General features: G+C 38.4%; 1 long non-coding RNA gene across 3 annotated transcripts in view; it reads left to right on the top strand.

Annotated features, from left to right (window-relative positions):
- LOC113603960 (uncharacterized) overlaps window positions 1–8,559 on the top strand; it is a 49,922-nt gene extending 41,363 nt beyond the window's left edge. For all 3 annotated transcript variants that reach the window (XR_008293083.1, XR_008293082.1, XR_008293081.1), the window contains one exon: window positions 7,370–8,559. This is a non-coding gene — a long non-coding RNA (uncharacterized LOC113603960). The remainder of the gene's footprint in view (window positions 1–7,369) is intronic.
- The last annotated feature ends 3,987 nt before the right edge of the window (window positions 8,560–12,546 follow it).

Genomic DNA, 12,546 nt, shown 5'->3' with positions numbered 1-12,546 from the left:
TTGCAGTTTTGAAGGCTTTAGCCTGCTGCAACCTCCTTTGCCTGGCAAAGCAATAAAGCTACTTTTCCTCTTCATCCCAAACTCTGTCTTTGCATCATATTTTGGTTCCAAAGCATGGAGGTCAGTTTTTGTCAACATATATACATCTAATAATATAAACACCATCTATTTATCTAATCACTATACTATGATGATGAGGAATGGGACACTGACTGTATATGTATGTGTTTAATTGTGGTGGGGTGAGGAAAACCAATAGAGAATGCCTACTAAAAGAACGTGGTGTAGCAATAGAAGCGTGGTATCTAGAGTATAGAGGTGCGTGGGAGGAAAGTCATCTAGAGTTGAAAGTAATTGTCTTTGATATTAGAGGAATGATGGGTAGGACTGAGGACTCTTCTTTAATATATCTTGTTAAATTTGTTCACTTTAAAAAAAAATGAAGACAAGGGGTGCCTGGTGGCTCAAGTCATGATCTTGCGGTTCGTAAGTTCGAACCCCACATCTGCCAGCAGAGAGCCTGTTTTGGATCATCTGTCCCCCCTCTCTGTCTGCCCCTCCCCTGCTCATGCTTTCTCTCTCAACAATAAATAAATCATTAAAAATTTTAAAAAATGAAGACAAACGTTCATTGGTAATCACAATATTTAAGAGACATTATTTAGGACACTGCAATAATTATTATTTTTCTACCATGTCTTGTACACGGTGAGTACTCTCAGTTGTTTTCTCAACTGAACCCTTTAAAATGTGTCAGCAATTGTAGCAAGTCATTACTGGCCTGTAAAATCCTTGAGATCAAGGATAATTTCTTATACATCTTTATAGTTTCTTCGGGGCATAGTGTGGCATCATTTGCATTTTACTTGTATTAATGTGTAGGAGTTTTCATGGTTAAGTCCCACGAAGACCCGAGTTAAATTCCTTTATATTCTTAGTTAACGTATAAGTGATACTGAGTTGAACATTTAACTTCACAAATAAGTTCTGCCTCTCAGTCAAGAAGTCAGCTGACAAAATTGTTTTGAGTGGGCAAGACAGATCACATAGTTCTTTATTAACTATATTACATTCCCTAGGAAAAGAATCTGAGAGATTTTCCCAAGGTCACCCAGAGAAGCAGGCAGCACCTCCTCTTCTAAATCAGATCATTCGCCAAATTTTTGTGATAAATACACTTAGAGTAGGTGTGAGGAAAAAGTCAGAAGGGTTTATCCCACTTGAGATTAACAGGCAGTGTAATTGGTCTTTGACCAGAGTGTTGATGGATAAAAGACAAAAACTGGTGTACAAATTCAGCTTTCACTTTGTTGAAAAGGTATTAAAAATAGAAAGGAATTCTATTTAGGTTTAGACATGAAGGTTGAGATATAATAAGAACTTTTGTAAAGGAGTCGGCTTGAGCTCTTTTTTTCTTACTGAAGAGTCCAAATTATGAAGCTGCTAGAATAATCATCCTGCCTGCTTGCTTGTATTTCTGGTGCCCTGATTAATCACACGGCTGTCTTAAATCAGCAGTTTTTAATCTATAAATTCACAGCTCCAGAGAGTTCATGTGAGATTATCCAGGCACTATTTAAAGGACCAGAGAGCAAGGAAACAAAGGAGGCTCTTCGTAGGGGGTATGCAAGTACTTTCCTAATCCCATGGCACTTGGTAATTTTACAAAGTAGATATGGCATCTTTGTCAAGCAAACCTCTTCTAACAGATTCTTCTCTCCATTTGTTCCCTCTCATTATAAACGAAATTTATGTTTTATACCTCCAATAGGGGGCAGTTATTTAAGTCGAACAATTCTACTATCTTCTCTTTGCTGCAGTAATAGCTGCCTCCTGTATGGAATCTTATCTTGGGCATCTTAGATTTTAAAAAAACAAAAAACAAAATACAAAAAACCTCAGAAGAGCATCCCAGGACTTCAGGGAATACAAATACAATTCAGAAAACTTTTGAGAGATTGGAGTCTAGGAAACAGCAAGTGAAAGAAACCTGCATTAATAATTACTATTTAAAAATCTGCCACCGAGAAGGTAACCACAAACTTAAAAGGGCTTTTCTATTAGCTTCTATAATTTTGGATTGATTTTCAGAGATATATTTTCTAGGTAAAATCAAAGGAAGCACTCTGCATTTTTGGCATTAATTCAATACTAATACTTTGCATTCACTGTTCCATATTTTTGAAAATGTTGTTCCATCTGTATTTTGAAGTAGATAATGCAGGCATTATTATCATTTATACATTGAGGAAACTGAGACATGAGAACTTAAGTGACATGGCCAAGACCTCACAACTACAACATGAAAAGCAGGACCAGAATTCTTGTTCTATTGTTTTATTCGTTACCATCTGTCAGTAAATGTTGAATCTTTGATTAATTACAGGCATTCCCACTTTATAGTTTGGAATATAAAGACAAAACCAAAAAATTTAAGGGGTTTGTTCAAGGTCATTCTGTAAGAGAAATGAATAGCTAAGAAAAATACATGAGCGCTGACTTGAAATCCTTTGCTCAAATCACTTAACCACAACAAATGTAAGAGTGAAAGCTAAATAGCTATGTAGAACACACTGTCCATTACTGTTCTTAAGGTTTGTCCTAGATAAAAGGTTTCCATTAAAGTCCATCTCTTCCTGGCAAACACTGTAGCCTTTGGGTAACTGTTTGTCTCCTCTAGATGTATTAGAAATGATAGAGAAGCAACAATTTTTTTCCCCTGGGTAAATAATGGAAACAAACCAATCCTTTGTGATGCACAAAAGTCAGAAAGATTAAATTGTTTACAACTCAAATACAGAATTATGTTCATCATACAGATTAAGGTTTATAACAGGCATTGTGTGGCCAAATAATTAAGATAATATTATAGTAACATTCTGTTAATCTGACTCTTAAAACTCAATTTTAAGTCAAAGAAACCACTATACACCAGATGAATGATTGCTTTTGCGTTCTTAGATTTTTTTTAAAAAATGGATACTATAGTGGAAATTGGTCATTATTTGGGCCACCTGACCTGCTTCCCTATATTTAGAGAATTCTTCACCTTGTAAATCTTGGTGACCTGCAAAGATTTCTCCCATAATGGAAATAGAAGATCTGAAATATTTTCTTTGCCTCTCTTGCTGCTAAGGTGCAAACATGTATTTAATCACACATCTATGCTCGACCTTTGATTCCAAGTTAAAGATACAAGTTGTTTCTTTCTCTCTCCTTGTCACTGTCTTTCCTAGTGTCAGTACAGTTACTATAAAGCAACAGTTTCTAACAGCCAAAGTGCATCAAGTACTTGATGTCTGTGGCACCAGCTCTAGGGTGACCACCTTGTCACAATTTGCCTAGCACTTTTTCAGTTTTTGCTTGGAAAGCTCTGAATCCCTGAAAACCTTTCAGTCCCAGGAAAACCACAACGGGAAGTTCATCTTTGCTGTTTAGCTTGAAGCCTGGTTGTCTAGCCCTTCCAGCAATTCTGTGAGCCACCCAATATATCCTTTCTTTAAAAAAAAAATTATGGAGGTGTAACCCTATGTTATTTTAATTAACGATTGTTCTGCTTAAATCAGTGACAGTTGGTCTTTGTTACTGCTGTGGTGAACCTTCACTGAAACAGACACCTTTGTGTGGAAGCAGTTTGGAAACCAACGTTTCACCATGACCCGATGGTTAATTCAGCTGCTTGGGTTACTACAAACCCTATGTGATGTTAGTGAAGTCTTTTAATATTTTAAAGGTGTAGCAAAAGCATCAATAATGATTATTCTTACCGTATTGTTAAATCCTGAGATATTTCTCATGGTTGAGACTGTTGTGAATCGTTTTCCCCTGGTGGTGAGATAAACAAACATTGACAGAATGTACAATCACTTAGAAGTAAAGCTGATGGCAGGAAGTCTTTGAATTTCCCCATCCCATCCCATCCCATCCCATACACCGCCTTCCCCAAAATTTATGAACCCTTGTTTCTCCAAGAAAAAAAAATTTTAAGTCAAAAAAATAGAAGGAAGTGGTGACTTAAAAAAAGCCACTCAACTATTCATCTTTGGAGCATATGTAAAGTTCTTCGTCATTTCTCCTAATAGTTAGACCATCCCTCTCTCATTTGTTTTCTCCTTCATGACATCCTCACACTCCTGTGCTTGGATTGTTTTGTCCTTTGGAGATAAAACCTTCAGTGAGGATACTCACTGTTCCTCAAATGATTATTAAAATGTTATTACAGGGGTGCCTGGGTGGCTCAGTTGGTTAAGCGTCCGACTTCGGCTCAGGTCATGATCTCATGGTTCATGAGTTTAAGCTCCATGTGGGGCTTTCTGCTGTCAGCATGGAGCCCACTTTGGATCCACTGTCCTTTTCCCTCTCTGCCTCTCCCCTGCTTATGCATGCTCTCTCTCTCAAAAACAAACATTTAGGAAAATGTTATTGCATAAATAGTACCTCTCTATTAAAGAAAAATAGAAAGCAGAAGATGACTAGAAATAAGCATCCATAATTCCGCCACTGCCATTTTGGTATTCTTTTTATGTAATTTTTAAAATTTGGGGTCAAGGGTGCCTGGGTGGCTCAGCTGGTTGAGTGTCTGACCCTTGATTTCAGCTCAGGTCATGATCTTACTGTTGGTGGGATAAAGCCCCACATTAGGCTCTGTGTTGACAACACGGAGCCTGCTTGGGATTCTCTCTCCCTCTCTCTCTGCCCCTTCCCCCACTTTTGCACACATGCACATGAGTACTCTCTCTTTCTCTCTCAAAATAAATAAATAAACATTAAAACAATTGGGGGCCAAACTGTTTACACTATTTCAAAGCCTGCTTTGTTATCAGTACTGTGAATTTTTTTCCGTGTATATGTACACCGATATTTTAAATGATTGCATACTTTACGATGTATGGAAGTATCATAACATGTCATCAATGAACTCTTGGACACTTTTAGTTTTTATCAACAAGACTATTAAGAATTATATAATCTTGGGGTGCCTGGGTGGCTCAGTTGGTTAAGCATCCAAATCTTGATTTCAGCTCAGGTCATGATCTCACGTTTTGTTGAGTTCAAACACCATGTGGGGCTCCACACTGTCAGAGGTTTTTTTAAAATAAACTTTAAAAACACAACACTATTCTTTAAAAAAAAGTTATATAATCTGGGGCGCCTGGGTGGCTCAATAGGTTAAATGTCCAGCTCTTGATCTCAGCTCAGGTCTTGATCTCAGGGTTCAAGCCCTATGTTGGGCTGCACAATGAGTGCGAAGCCTACTTTAAAAAATAAAATTAAATAGTCTATCCCTGAAGGTTTATTTTCCCAAAATAAATATTGGAATTTTTACATCAGATGCTGTGCTCAATTTTTGAGAATTTTCTTATATTTGCCAAAGTACTTGCCAGAAAATTTACCTTTTTATGCTCCCATTATTCATCTCTGGGATGTCTACCCTCAATAGCACTGATTATTGTTCCTTTTAACATTTGTAGTTTGATAAACGGATTCTCATTGTTTTACTCGTTAGTAGGGAGGCTAAACATTTTAATATATTTTTTGGCCTTGCATTCCCTCTTTTTTGAATTATTTGCTCCTATCAAGTGCCCATTTTCTTCAAGGTGGATGTTTGAGATTAACCACTTAGTTCTGAAATGCAAAAAAGTATGCTCAAGTTCTGAAAATAATTATCAACCCCTCCAAAAAATTGTCATTGTCTGCTTTGCCATCACCACCTAGTTATTTAATTTTTACAAATTTCTTCCTCCCTGAAATAGGTTTCTGGTTGATTTTCACTCTTATTCCCTTCTCAAGAAGTCCTTAGATTTTCAAAATTTATTTTCTCTTATCCCATGAAGTGCCATATTAATATTATGCTAAGTATATTAAATTTTAATTTCACTTATTTATTTTGAGAAAGAGAGAGAGAGGGGTTTAAAAATATTGTCTCACTTTTGAAAATAAAAAGTACATCTTGAGTCTTATATTTGAGGAGTATATTAAATAAGCTTGAGGAACATATTAAACTATTGAATAAAATAGTTGCAATGCTGGTATTTTTCTCAAGGTGGGAGTTCGGAGGAAGTGGAGTCAGTATCTCTATAGCAGTATTTGCTGCCTGTTTCCCAACTATTTTGCTGCTTTTTGCTGGCCCTCATGTATGTTATTCCTTAAAATCCTTACCCAGGATTTTAAATCATTAAAAATGATTTTAATCCTTAAAATCATTACCCAGTTCTAAAGCCCACCTACTGGACATTGGTGGAGGCTGTTAGTATCAGTCACACCAGAGAGAGAAGAGTGGGCAGGAAACTCATCAGGGGATCTTGGTTGGCCTCTATATCTTAGCTCTATTTTTAACTCTCTGCAATCAACGTTGATGACATTAGACATTTGCTTAATCTCAGTGCCTTTGGTCACTCTTTCTTTGGCTCATTCCTCTCACACCTTAGACCCTTCTCCCAAGCTACACCCTATGCTTAGAGTGACCATATGCTCTCTTTTTCTCAAGTCCCAATTTCAAATATTCTGTCCTATTGCCAAATCAGATGTCAGACCATATGCTTCATATTTTCTTTGGGGAAATATATTCACTTACCTGTGCTTCAGTTCCCTAAATTCTGCTCATCAAGATTTCTATTGGTTTTGCAAAACAGTTTATGAAAAATGTCATTAATCCAAAATACAGCTCAGATATTCTCTCTTACGGGAAGCATTCCTTCATAGCCTGCCTTCCTTCAGTGTGGCTCTTAAGTGCTCCCAGAGCTCTCTCTATGCCTCCTTCCGCAGGGCACAACCCAAGCCTTAGATTTCCCTCACCCACGCATTAGAATTGCCATCCTTGGCATATCTGGAAAAAGTGAAAGCTGAGGAGGGTTGCTCTACATCTATTATGGATTCACCCACCTGCACTTTGCTGCTCAGGAAGGTATTCTCTGTCCAGTTAGAGAATACCCTTCATTTTTCTACTGCTAATGGTTTGGATCATACACTCTAGTCCACATTCTCTTTCTCCTGCCTGGTAGCCTATTGATCTGAGTATTCCCCAGCAGTACATGTCCCCATCTTGGTTGTTTCAGTCTAGAATAATACCATGGGTGAGGGGTCGGCTTTCCCCTCTAAATCTAGTTGTACAGTCTAGAGTCCAGAAAGAGATTCAGTATTCTAAGGATCTAGGAGACAATTATCAGATCATGCACATATACACACATTGATCTCTCAAGTACAAACATCAATTTTCAGAGCAGTACCAATAAAGAGGAAAAGAACCCTTGCCCTAATTTTTTTTATATAACACAGCCCTGGTACACAATGGAGATAGGAATTTGCATTATAATGCAGAATAGCATTAATTTTTGTATTCATCTTTCCTTTCTCTTCTGCTTTTAAACAGGGAGCTCCAGGCTAACAAGAAATAAGAAAATGGACCAACTGCTGAGTCTAATTTCCTCCTAATGGATGAGAATATGTTATAAGCTGTGGCCCATGTCTGCAGAAAAACATACAGCTAGCCAATGCATGAAGAATTTTACATAGTTTCAAGGCACCCATGGATCTGTCTAAAAGATTTCTGCATCTCAGGATAAGAATTCCTGTCATATTTATATGTGTATTAGGCACTGGAGAAGCAGATATTAATCAAAGAATCATATAGACAAATGTAAATTACCACTGTAATTTTAGGTGCATAACAGGTTGGTTGTCCTAGGCAGAGAGGTCCCAGAAGGCTTTTCTGGCAAAGTGATGATTGGGGTAAAGTCAAACAGAAGGGTAGAGAGAGTCCAGATAGAGGAAATAGCCTGAAAAAAGGTTCTGTGGCCAGGAGGCATAGGCATATTTAGGGAATGGAAAGGCTAGTGTGGCTGATGGACAGAGAATGAGGGAGAGGAAAGCTTCAGAAAGAGGCCAGTTATGAAGGGCCTCATAGACCAGTTAGGGAACTTAGTCTTTATTCTAGGAGCATTGGGAACTGTTCGTGGTAGAAGGGTGATACCTGGTTTTGGTTATGAATCAAAACTCTGGCTATTATGCGGGAATGAATTAGAGGGAAGCAGGAGTGGATGGGGAGAGATCAGTTTGGACACTATGACTCTAGTCCAAGGGAAGGTGGTAATCTCAAGTACAGAGGTGACTGTGGAGGAAAAGAGAAATGGCTGGGTTCAAGGACCAGCCAGAAGTGAAATGATAGAACTGAGAGATGAGTTGGAAAACAGGAGAACAGGTGAGAGAGAGGGAAATGTTAAGAAGAGCATCCGGGTTTTGGGTTCCATGATAGATTAAATGGTGGTTCGGGGCGCCTGGGTGGCTCAGTTGCTTGAGCGACTGACTTCGGCTCAGGTCATGATCTTACGGTTTGTGATTCGAGCCCTGCGTCGGGCTCTATGCTGACACCTCAGAACCTGCAGCCTGCTTCGGATTCTGTGTCTCCCTCTCTCTCTGCCCCTCTCCTGGTCATGCTCTGTCTCTCTGTCTCAGAAATAAATAAACGTTAAAAAAAATGGTGGTGCCATTCAGAGAGATCATACAATGCTAATAGAGGACCAAATTTTGGTGAAGGAAGATACTGGGTTCATTTTGCACCAGTTGGAACTGAGAAGTCATTAATCTTTTCACTTGAAGCATGTATAAGTCTGCTTAGGTTGCCATAGCAAAATACCACAGACAAGGTGGCCTAAACAACAGACATTTTCTCACAGTTCTGGAGGCTGGGAGTCCAATATCAAAGTGCTAGGAGGGCTAGTCTCTGGTGAGACCTCTTTTTCTGGCTTGCAGTGGTCATCTTCTCACTGTATCTTCACATGGCCTTTCTTCCTATGCAGAGAGAGAGAGAGAGAGAGAGGAAATGCTGGTGTCTCTTCCTCTTCTTCTTTTTTTTAAAGTAGGCTTCATGTCTAGCATGGAGCCCAATGCCGAGCTTGTACTCATGACCTTGAGGTCAAGACTTCAGCTGAGATCAAGAGTCGGACGCTTAACCGACTGATCCACCAAGGTGCCCCTCTTCCTCTTCTTATTAGGACATCAATTCTAATGGATAAAGACCTCACATTTACGATCTCATTAATCCTAGTTACCTCCTTAAAGGCCCTATCTCCAATATAGTCACATTGAAGGTTAGAATTTCAACATAAGCATTGGGGTGGGGGGGGGCACGATTCAGTCCATAACAAAGCATACTTAGCTACATTGTAGATAAAATCACAGACTTTCAAGTAAAACAAAACTGAGTTTAAAAATCTGACTCCTAGGGCCCAAAAAGACCATCACTAGGTGCATGGATAAATAAATTGTTATATACCCATAAAATGGATTATTACTGGGCAATAAAATATATATATATGTATAATATACATATATATATATATATAATATTGATATACACAACATAGATGAATCTCAAAATAAGTATACCAAATGAAAGAAGCCAGACAAAAAAGGGATGTGTGATTTATTTAAATAAAATTCGAGAAAATGCAAACTAGTCTATACTGACTGAAAGCAAATCAGTGGTTGCCTGGGTCAGAGAGAGACAGCAGGGAGTGACTACAAAGGAGCATGAGAAAACTTGGACAATGGACAAGTTCATTATTTTGATTGTGGCAGTAGTTTCACAGGTATATACATACAAGAGGTGTCAAATTATATAAATGCAATATGTACAATTAATTCCACATCATTTAAATGTTTTATTTTATTTTTATTTTTTAAAATTTACATCCAAATTAGTTAGCATATAGTGCAACAATGATTTCAGGAGTAGATTCCTTAATGCCCCTTACCCATTTAGCCCACCTCCCCTCCCACAACCCCTCCAGTAACCCTCAGTTTGTTCTCCATATTTATGAGTCTCTTCTGTTTTGTCTCCCTCCCTGTTTTTATATTATTTTTGTTTCCCTTCCCTTATGTTCATCTGTTTTGTCTCTTAAAGTCCTCATATGAGTGAAGTCATATGATTTTTGTCTTTCTCTGACTGACTAATTTCACTTAACATAATACCTTCCAGTTCCATCCATGTAGTTGCAAATGGCAAGATTTCATTCTTTTTTTTTTTTTATGTTTATTTATTTTTGACAGAGAGAGAGAGAGACAGAGTATGAGCTGGGGAGGGGCAGGGAGAGAAGGAGACACAGAATCCAAAGCAGGCTCCAGGCTCTGAGCTGTCAGCACAGAGCCCGACATGGGGCTCAAACTTAAAGACTGGGAGATCATGACCTGAGCCAAAGTCGGACACTCAACCGACTGAGCCACCCAGGTGCCCCAAGATTTCATTATTTTTGATTGCCAAGTAATACTCCATTGTATATATATACCACTTTTCTTTATCCATTCATCCATCGATGGACATTTGGGCTCTTTCCATACTTTGGCTATTGTTGATAGTGCTGCTATAAACATTGGGTGCATGTGTCCCTTCAAAATAGCATACCTGTATCCCTTGGATAAATACCTAGTAGTGCAATTCCTGGGTCATAGGGTAGTTCTATCTTTAATTTTTTGAGGAACCTCCATACTATTTTCCAGAGTGGCTGCACCAGCTTGCCTTCCCACCAACAATGCAAAAGAGATCCTCTTTCTCCACATCCTCGCCAACATCTGCTGTTCCTTGAGTTGTTAATGTTAGCCATTCTGACAGGTGTGAGGTGGTATCTCATTGTGGTTTTGATTTATTTCCCTGATGATGAGTGATGTGGAGCATTTTTTCATGTGTCAGTTGGCCATCTGGATGTCTTCTTTGGAGAAGTGTCTATTCATGTCTTTTGCCCACTTCTTCACTGGATTATTTGTTTTGTGGGTGTTGAGTTTGATAAGTTCTTTATAGATTTTGGATACTAACCCTTTATCTGATTTGTCATTTGCAAATATCTTCTCCCATTCCGTTGGTTGCCTTTTAGTTTTGCTGATTGTTCCCTTCACTGTGCAGAAGCTTTTTATTTTGATGAGGTCCTAGTAGTTCATTTTTGCTTTTGTTTCCCTTGACTCTGGAGGCGTGTTGAGTAAGGAGTTGCTGTAGCCAAGATCAAAGAGGTTTTTGCCTGCTTTCTCCTCGAGGATTTTGATGGTTTCCTGTCTTACAGTTAGGTCTTTCATCCATTTTGAGTTTATTTTTGTGTGCGGTGTAAGAAAGTGGTCCAGGTTCATTCTTCTGCGTGTCGCTGCCCAGTTTTCCCAGCACCACTTGCTGAAGAGACTGTCTTTATTCCATTGGATATTCTTTCCTGCTTTGTCAAAGATTAGGTGGCCATACGTTTGTCCATTTCTGGGGTCTCTATTCTGTTCCATTGATCTGAGTGTCTGTTCTTGTGCCAGTACCATACTGTCTTGATGATTACAGCTTTGTAGTATAGCTTGAAGTCTGGGATTGTGATGCCTCCTGCTTTGGTTTTCTTTTTCAAGATCGCTTTGGCTATTTGGGGTCTTTTCTGGTTCCATACAAATTTTAGGATTATTTGTTCTATCTCTGTGAAGAATGCTGGTGTTACTTTGTATAGGGATTGCATTGAATATATAGATTGCTTTGGGTAGTATCGACATTTTAACAGTATTTGTTCTTTCTATCCAGGAGCATGGAATCTTTTTCCATTTTTTTGTGTCTTCTTCAATTTCATTCATAAGCTTTCTATAGTTTTCAGTGTATAAATTTTTCACCTCTTTGGTTAGATTTATTCTTTGGTATTTTATGTTTTTTTGTGCAACTGTAAATGGGATCGATTCCTTGATTTCTCTTTCTGTCGCTTCATTGTTGGTGGACAGGAATGCAACCGATTTCTTTGCATTGATTTTATATCCTGCAACTTTGCTGAATTCATGAATCAATTCTAGCAGTTTTTTGGTGGAATCTTTTGAGTTTTCCATATAGAGTATCATGTCATCTGTGAAGGGTGAAAGTTTGACCTCCTCCTAGCCAATTTGGATGCCTTTTATTTCTTTGTGTTGTCTGATTGCAGAGGCTAAGACTTCTACTACTATGTTGAATAGCAGTGGCTAGAGTGGACATCCCTGTCTTGTTCCTGACCTTAGGGGGAAGCTCTCAGTTTTTCCCCATTGAGGATGATATTAGCATTGTGTTGTTCATATCTGGCTTTTATGATCTCAAGGTATGCTCCTTCTATCCCTACTTTCTTGAGGGTTTTTATCAAGAAAGGATGCTGTATTTTGTCAAATGCTTTCTCTGCATCTATTGAGAGGATCATATGGTTCTTGTCCTTTCTTTTATTGATGTAGTGAATCACATGTTTTGCGGACATTGAACCAGCTCTGCATCCCAGGTAGAAATCCCACTTGGTCGTGGGGAATAATTTTTTTAATGTATTGTTGGATCCGGTTGGCTAATATCTTGTTGAGGATTTTTTTGCATCCATGTTCATCAGGGAAATTGGTCTATAGTTCTCCTTATTAGTGAGGTCTCTGTCTGGTTTTGGAATCAAGGTAATGCTGGCTTCATAGAAAGTGTTTGGAAGTTTTCCTTCCATTTCTATTTTTTGGAACAGTTTCAAGAGAATAGGTGTTTGGTAGAATTCCCCTGGAAAGCCATCTGGCTCTGGACTCTTGTTTATTGGGAGATTTTGATTACTA

Source organism: Acinonyx jubatus, chromosome E4 (assembly GCF_027475565.1).
Source record: "Acinonyx jubatus isolate Ajub_Pintada_27869175 chromosome E4, VMU_Ajub_asm_v1.0, whole genome shotgun sequence".
In the NCBI taxonomy this organism is placed as follows: Eukaryota; Metazoa; Chordata; class Mammalia; order Carnivora; family Felidae; genus Acinonyx; species Acinonyx jubatus.
The sequence above is the reverse complement of the archived record's forward strand: the minus strand, read 5'-3'. Positions and strand labels throughout refer to the sequence as shown.